Below are 8,759 nucleotides of genomic sequence, written 5' to 3'. Positions count from 1 at the left end.
ATTTGCACAGAGCTGAACTCCTTTTGTAATACCTAAAATGCAACAGCACAGATCTACTTCATCATTTGCATTAAAGTAGAGATGGATGAATCGTGGTCCTTGCTCAGGAAACACTCAAGTGAAGCTCCTCCATGCAAACACAACTCATCTAAATGAACATAAAGAGAACTACACGCGTTGCCATCATGGGATGCTCACTCCAAATGTCTGTCTGTACCTCAAGTTAATTTACTCAAATATTATTTACTTACATGCCCTTCAGTGTGATTATGGCTCTTCCAGATAAGCAGAGACATTTAAATTTTCTGTTTCCTTTTAATTTCCAAATGTTTACACACTATAGCCTGTTTATTGAACTGTTTACTAAAGCGAACACTTGCTCCATTTTATCAACCTCCTCCACAGTTCTTCAGAGTTTTGCTCGATCACAGCAAGAGCTCCTTTCTGAGCTGTGAACAAACTGTTTGTCAAAACAAATACACTTAAATGCTGGAATCACCCTGCCCTGCAACTGAACACCTCTGAACACACACAGGCCCTCTTCTTTTGAAATTACTACCAACATACAAACACACATACACTATATGAACTTCTTCTTCAAAAATCCTTAGATCCCCTTTCTTAAGTCAGCACGCTGTGTGACTACTCTGTGCAACGTGTATTCTTTGATTTGGGTTGCTGTTCCTTGGCCATTACTTTTATGTTTACCTATACAAAGCTGCATTTTCAAGTCACTGACCACGTAATCTCTGAGATCCACCTTTTTCCCACTGCTCGCTGTTCAGTAGTGGAGCTGCTCTGTAGATGCAGCCACAGTAGTTCAGCCACATTCAGTCATCTCTCACCCAAATCCATGATGCACTGGATATAGTTTACTGTTCCTAATAACATTTAAAGTAGATTTCTTAAAAGTTGTTTTGTAAACTGAAATCTGCACGTGCTGCTTATAACCCTTCCTGAGGTGATGCCTAAACTGGACCATAGACACCAACTCGGTACGGCTGCCTATATTCCTATGTGCCTGGCTACTAAGCACATACACACTCTTAAAAGTTAGGTCATGATTGGACTCATGTTCTGAATCAAGTTTCATAGGGCTGACACAAGTAAGCTGCAGCCTAAGCTGAATATCTAAAACCATTGGGTCATGAAGATCCAAACCCTAGGACACATCAATAACGTCACTATGCATTCTATTTTACCCAATTATTTCATTTGTAAGATCCTTGTAAGATGACACAAAACTTAGCTAAGTTACCTGGCACCCATGCGAGGATGTATTTTCATATATTTATGCAGGAGAAAAGGGGAGGTGAAAATAGGTAAGGGGATTTTCCTTAAACCAACAAGCCTCTAAGAGAGTCAAGTGTACTGATTCATCCAATCACATTTAACTAGCAGACTTTGAAAAATCACTGCCATGAGAAGAACCACTTGATGCACTAAAGGTTGGACCACCTAAGTGTTCTGTCTTGTCTGTGTTTAATCTCCCAGCCAATCTACCCCTCACTTCACCATTTCTACATCAGAACAGGTTTTTTCCTTAGTTTTCAGTCCTCATAAATCTGCTCCACCATTTCTAATAATATTAGATAAAACTTCACTAATTTCTCCCCCGAATAAACTATTTAATACCCTTTTATTTAAGACATATGTGTGCAATCAATTCTGTTGTATTTACTTGTATTACACACACAGTATTCATCATCTTGACAATTTTAAAAAGTTTTAGAACACCATTTCACTTAACAGCTTAAAAAAAAAAAAAAAAAGATTTATTTGATGGTTAACTTTGGAACAAGTTATCTGCATTAACTTCCATTGTTTTGGCATAAAGTAGTTCTGTATATTTTACTAACAACAACGGAGACATGATAAAGGATGTAGGCAGAGAGCCATAAACAGCTCTCACTGCAAGACCCAGTGTTCATGTAGAAGCATTAATTTTTTGGACTTTGATTGGAAGACATGTCTGTGTTCAGCCACTTGGATTTTACTAAATACAACCGTGTATAAAATGTTGTACCTGAATATAACAATTTTAACTGCAGAAAGACCACTGTAAATCATACATAGTATAAACCTGTCCACATGATTGGAATAATATAATGGATACTGTAGTCCCTAGCCACTTGCTAATGTTCTTTATGACACTTAAATAAATGACTTGAAAATAAAATAGCAACACAGAGTCTTCTAAACCTGCTCATGTGCCTTTCCCAAATGCATGCTAGAGAAAGACAATGTATAGTTAACACTTTTTTTCTGTCTGTCTTCTCTCTGGAGCAAATTTGCTCTAGCCACTCTTCTTTCTTCTTCCAAATTCATATTCATGTCTTCTTTTCCCTCCCACCTTTCAGACTGAGTCGTCTCTCCACCCGGTACCTGCGTGGATCTTGGTCAATGTTAATCATCAAGAGCACGAAGGATTTCTACAGCACCACCCAGCTGGGAATCTCAAAGGCATCTACAACTTTGGGAAAAGAAAACAAAACAGCTCCTCCAGTGTCTTATTTGGAGCCAGCCCCTGCTCCCACAGACACCATCACAGTTTCTGAAACTTCTGTCCAAACTTCAGAAAATATCACTGTGGGGAGGCAGAGCAGGGGAAGGATGCTGCTGGGAGTGGAGCATGTAAGCTTCAGGAGAAGGCTGCTACAGCAGCAGGTTGCTGGCTTCTACCTATCAAGACAGATGTACCATTTTAAACCCCACTCTGAAGAAATCCATGAAATTTTACTTGGAGAAGACCTATGCATTTTCCCTTGCTCTTCTGTAATGTTACATTACATTCCATGTCTTCATTTGAAGCACTTTGTTTGCCTAACAACAAATTACCAAGGGAAATTGGTTTCATCTCATGGCACTGCAAGTGTGCACCACTGTATTAAACCAACAACAAAAAAGAATGGCAGGGCATTGATGTCACTGCTAGATGAACAGACACTACATCAGAAAGACTAACTAGAGGGTTGGTTTAGGTCAGGTCAGATTATATAGGCAAGGTATGTGTGCTGTATACAGTTTGGAATAGTTTGTATGAATGGATGTAAGCTAAAATTGGCACTCTAAGCAAAGTTAAAGACAGTTCTGAAAGTGATGTGGATTTCTTTTTAAATCATATGGTGGAAAAAAAAGGTTTAAAAATAATAAAAGTAGATAAGAACGTTTTCAATTCATGCATTCTTACAGAACATAAGCAAAACTGCTCTCCAAAAGCCAAGTACAAGCGAGTCATTTGCAGTCCCTAAGAGCCACAAACCTTCCCCAGGCTTTGGAGATCCAACAAGTGCACTTTGAAGCTGCGGTGTTTATTTTGCCACTGATGGCGCAGTCATGTCCAGACACACAATTTAACAGACTCACTGTTGGAGAATCTCCTTTGTCTTCCTATCAACATGATCACAAGCGTTTCTTTGCTACCTGTAATATGTCCAGTAGAATTTATGTGATCAAAAACCACACAGAGGTTCATGATTGGTGCAGAGTTGATGGGACACAAAATACCTGGAGTCCATTTACCTTATAACTGCCACAATGGACATAAGCTCCGCAGTAACTGGGAAATCCTACTTTTGCCCTTTCTTACCTTCTGCCTCCTGGAATTTTTCCCATTCCTATCATGAATTTGCTCCCATCACTACTGGGAATGTCCCAGCTGTAGACATTCTATGATCCTATGAAGTGACAAAACTTCCAGACTCTCTTTTAGTGACTATTTTTCTTGATTACAGACACATTTTGTTCAGCTGTGAGAAAGAACTGTTGAGGGTGTTCAGGTGTCCCAGAGCTGAGTTACAGTTGAAACCTAAAAGCCCGAAAGCAGATTCCCAATGTTTAAGGAATTTGGTATTAGGGTTAACTGAAGTTGTCAAATACTTTCTGGGGTCTAATTTCTCTTTCTGATCTTCAGCAATGCTTGTATTTCTTCATTCAGAAGAGGGAAGAGATTACTTGTCAGCAGTAATCTCTAACACAGATAATGCCATATAAATATTAGGGGCTTATAAGCATGGACACGGATTAGGAGCAAAGAGAGAGAACAGAAATAAAACTGAACAGAGCCAAGATTAAGCACTGGGAAGGGCAAGGCAAAAGAAAATACAAGGTCTGTGGCTGAGCATGTCTTCCCACAGCTGAACATACATTTTCCTGAGTAGAATAAGTAGGATTTATGTAGAGATTTGGAGTGCTAACAGCACCTCTTCCCTGTTAGTGAAGTAAAATATATAGAAGCATCAAAATATTTGAGATGTGCTCATTCCCCTCTGTCATTATCTCCTCTCAGCTGTCTCCTCCATGACATGAGAAACATAGAACAGAGTCACTTCCAACCTTCTACCGAAAGTCCATCCAATTCTACCAGGTTGCTAAGGGCTGCATCCCATCAACTTTCTGAGTATAGTCAAGGCCAAAGATGTAGGCTTTGCATCTAGGCATGACCGAAACCACTGCCATTTCGGCAAGAGATCAGCTGAAGACAACAACACCCTGGAGGTGTGCCTGCCTGGCAGGTAGGATGCAAGATCTGCTCCCAGGGACGTGAGGCCAGATCCAGGACAACTGCACGTGGCTGCTTTTGGCTCAAGCTGGAATGTGGTCCTTAGAAGTGGGGAGAGGAAAGATCTCAGGAGAGTAGAATAGAAACAGGATAATTCTCACATTCCTCGAACCCTAACTTCCACCTATGTTTCCAAGTAATTCCTGAGCAAAATCCCTCAATATCTAGTATTCCTATTTGACGCTGCCAAGAAATTCCCCTGCTAGCATTTACATTTTTCTTCCCAGTTTAGTCTCACTTGCATTCAACTATGCACTTATTATTTTATTCCCTAAGATGCCATACCTGAGCCTCAATGCACGGAGCATGGTCAACTCATCCTCCAACTCTCCCTCGAGTGCTACATTTGAATTCCTAACGTGAAGATCACCGCCCAAGCTGCACTGTAAAGCCCACATACCAGATGACCTGGATTTTAACTAGAAGTGCTCTTCAACCAGTATTTCCCAAAATACACAGAAAGGTACCACCTTCCAAAACATAAGCCTGCAGTGAAGCTATGCAAAACAGGAAGAAAGGCAGGTGAAATGACTCCAAAACAAATACAGCCCCTGAAAGCCTATGCTTTCCTGGTTTTGAGTCCTCTGTGCCGCTGCTCTTCTTGTACATCATGGGAGCCAAAAGCATGTCGAGTCCCTTTTCTTACATATTTACTGCTGATAAATTATTTCAACAATGTCTTAATTGCTTTAGGTCAGCAAAACCAAGCAGATGTTGATTACTCTGCACTTCATTACTGGAAGGAAGACTGCAGCCACTGATGTCACAACCAAACTCGCTCTGACTTCAAGAAAGACAGGTTTGGCTCTAAACAACTAAATTCACATCTTGAGTTCCCTGAAATCCTTCAAAACTAAACATAAGACCCAGTGCAGAGCCATAATTTATAAGACCACTGTCCTCAACACATGAAATGGTGATAAGTTCTAAGTTTCTCAGAACGATGGCAATGAACTACAACATGGATTTTGTAACACAGATAAAAATAAATTATGCGTTGTTTTGTGCAAGGTGTAAAAACAAGCATCAATTGAGAGCTTTTTTTTTTTAAAAAAACAAAACAAAACTAAACTAATTTTCTCTATAATTAAACATCACCACTCTGCAGATCTGCTACACTAGCACTGCAAAGGAACAGATCCATTTTTGGAGCAGCAAGATTCATCTTGGTAACAACGGACAGAAATTCAGAAATTCCGAGCTTAAGTTCTGCTTCCATAAAAGTTCAAACGAATGAATTACACTATGGAAAAAAAGGTTAAGCTTCTGAGAATTACAAGGTTTTTAAGGTTCTTTAGGATCCTAAAGGATTGGTCATGTTTATTACTGCTTGCTTAAAGAAAAAAAAGCACAGCTTGAGCGCTTATTTAGAAAATGCAAATTTCACATATAACTCCAAACAATACAGAATCACTTCTTGCTAAAAAGAATTAGGAATTGGTATTTGAAAACTTGTATCACAGTTTAAATCATATACTCTTTTATTTTATTTTTCTTTTCTCTTTTTTAATTAAAACTAATGCCAGGATCCTGCAGCATATAATTTCCTGTTTTGTGGAAATCCTTCTAATCAGGATATATAGAATGGATGTCCCCTTTAACCAGGCTGTTTTGCAACACACGCAATGCAGAAGGGAGTGCTATCATAACACTTCAATAGTTAAGTGACTTTATGAGAAAAATACTTCCAAATGTTTCCTAAAACCTTCCAAACCGCACCAAAGAACATTATCGTAATATTATGTTTCCCTATGGCCTCCAATATTTAAGCTTGCTATTCTCGAAATGATACTTGGATGAAAAATATGAGTTTATGTAATGTATAAACTGTTCCTAAAAGAAAAGTTGCCTTTAAAATTACTTTGTATAGATGTCAGATATCTTACATTTTCAATAGCCATTTTGTATTAATTGAACAAATAGTGTTCCAGTGCTTTGGGTTGCACTTGAAGAGTCTTTCTTTTAAAACCAAATAGTCATTGTGTGATTCTTATTCATAGCAAATACTGAAAACAATAAGTGTCCTAAATGATTACGTATCAAGTTATGCTTAATAGATATCCATATTTCTTGCACAGTATATATAATCTGTATAAACTGTAGAGCATATATCAATAACATTTTCCAGTGAATCCAGCATCAAAGAGTTCGTTTATAGTAGGTTTTCATTTGACTTGGGGTTGTAATGTTCTGTGCAAGCATAAGCTAACCATTTCAGTGATTTTGCCAGCAAGCTGCTTTTTGGCAGATTATTGGCAGTACATACTGGCAACAAACTCGTGCAACTAAGCCCTTCTTATAACTTACAGGTAAATAATGATTTTAATAAATTTATGTAAAATGTTCCACTTGCTCACATCTGGTTTTGATCATTCACTCAACTTGCCCAAATGCAAGCTTGTGTGCGTTCCTCAGGAAAACACATATTTCACCTTAATTATTTAACACTTTCTCAGGTACCCCAAGAAATAAATAATCAAAGAAGCTCACTTTCATCGGGAGGCTTAGCCGAAGTAAACTTTATCTGAAATGCTCACGAAATTAACTAAAAATAATAATTTTATGCATACAAAAATCTAAACCACATTTTATTATGAGTACCTTTAGATGATAAGAAAAACACGGGACTGTTGCACAGCCACCTCAGCCACAGGACGTTAAAATCATAAGGTCCAGTCATTTGCCCCTGGCCATGAGGACCATGCACCAATACAAGGACTCCACATATCCTTTGCTGTACCAGAACTCAAGCTTAAGTCGATACATTGTCAACATGGATGAGGGTGAACATTACTGCATTAAAAAAATAATCTTATGGAGATGTGTGAGCCCAACCCCAACAGTTCAACCCAATGCCTTACGTCAACAACTCTAAAAATTGTTCACATGGAGACACCTCAAGTGATCGTGAAAATGAGTGCCCACAGAATGCTGCACTCATATTGGAAGGAAGGCTGGTACAAAAGAATTCAGTGGAAAATGAGAAAATCAAAATAAAAGAACTTAATTAAGGCAAAGAATTCAATGCCCAAGCCACCATCTTGAATGGTGGTCCCTCTGCCTGCCATTCTCTTTTTACTGACAATGAATGCCAGCTGAGTCCATGCTGCATGGGTCCTCCAGTACTGAGTGTCAGGAAGCAACAGCTTCTGGCTATGGAACATCGTTGTGATTATGGGAAGCAATGTTCTTTAAAGAGTTTTACATAGTGAACATACATGTCTATTCTGCTTGTGAATACATTTCAGAATTTTGTTTCGTAGATATTTTACACGGGACACAATTATTAAGCATTAGATTTTAGTTGTGTTCAACACAGCTTAGGATTTGCTTGCAATTTTTTAACATTTATTCACTTACGGGAGTCAACACTTTAGGATTCTGGCAACATGGTTAAAGCCTGGTCAATTCTCACAGAGATATATGGGGCTTGCTGGTAAAACTCTCTATTCCTATAGCAGACTTGCCTTTAATTAGATCTGCTTCAAGGATGCCATATCCTTCCAGCACGTTATAAACCTAAGGGCATATATTTGTATTGTTTAAAGGCAGGAAATTCTGTGAACTGAAATGAGAACATATCCCTTTTGCCTTTACGGACTTTTGTTATTTTCTCTTCCTTCTGGGGCTTTGGAAACAAAACCAGTGAAAGCTGAAAGTTTGAACAATAGCAAATTACTTTCAAGGAAAAAAAAAAAAAGTAAAATACTAAGTATATTTTTACAGCTTTACTCACACACTTTGTATATATGTAAATTGGACACATCTAGGCAACAGGAAATGCTATTTGCAGTAGGCCCTTAGACTGCAATAGGATCAGACTGGTTTCATCATAAAAGACTGCCTTTGCTGTTTTACTTCATTATTATTCCTTTACTACCTTGTACCCCACCAACTTCATGACAGAGCGGATTTGTTTCATGATAACCACAGAAGTAGGGCTATCACATTTTTATTGTACGCAGAAAAATGAATAGTCTCTGTAACTCTTTGACTGCTTCTCCAAATAGTCTCACATCACTCCTTTAATTAATGCAAAAGGCTGGTCTGGAAGCACAGAACTCTGGGACCACATACAGTGTACAGACATGTGAAATGAGAACTCCTGAGATGAACAGAGACTTGTGTTCCACTAACATGAAGAGCTGCATAGAGCTCTGCTGCCTTTTTGACAGAGCAGCAAACTTTTTCACTGCTC

At 38.6% G+C, this 8,759-nt stretch overlaps 1 protein-coding gene across 10 annotated transcripts in view; it reads right to left on the bottom strand.

Annotated features, from left to right (window-relative positions):
- Window positions 1-8,759, bottom strand: part of GTDC1 (glycosyltransferase like domain containing 1) — a 163,607-nt gene that overhangs the window by 35,157 nt on the left and 119,691 nt on the right. The gene's annotated exons all lie outside the window — the stretch shown is intronic.

This window comes from Tympanuchus pallidicinctus, unplaced genomic scaffold (assembly GCF_026119805.1).
Source record: "Tympanuchus pallidicinctus isolate F22 unplaced genomic scaffold, pur_lepc_1.0 scaffold15, whole genome shotgun sequence".
In the NCBI taxonomy this organism is placed as follows: Eukaryota; Metazoa; Chordata; class Aves; order Galliformes; family Phasianidae; genus Tympanuchus; species Tympanuchus pallidicinctus.
This window is presented reverse-complemented; position numbering and strand designations above follow the sequence as displayed.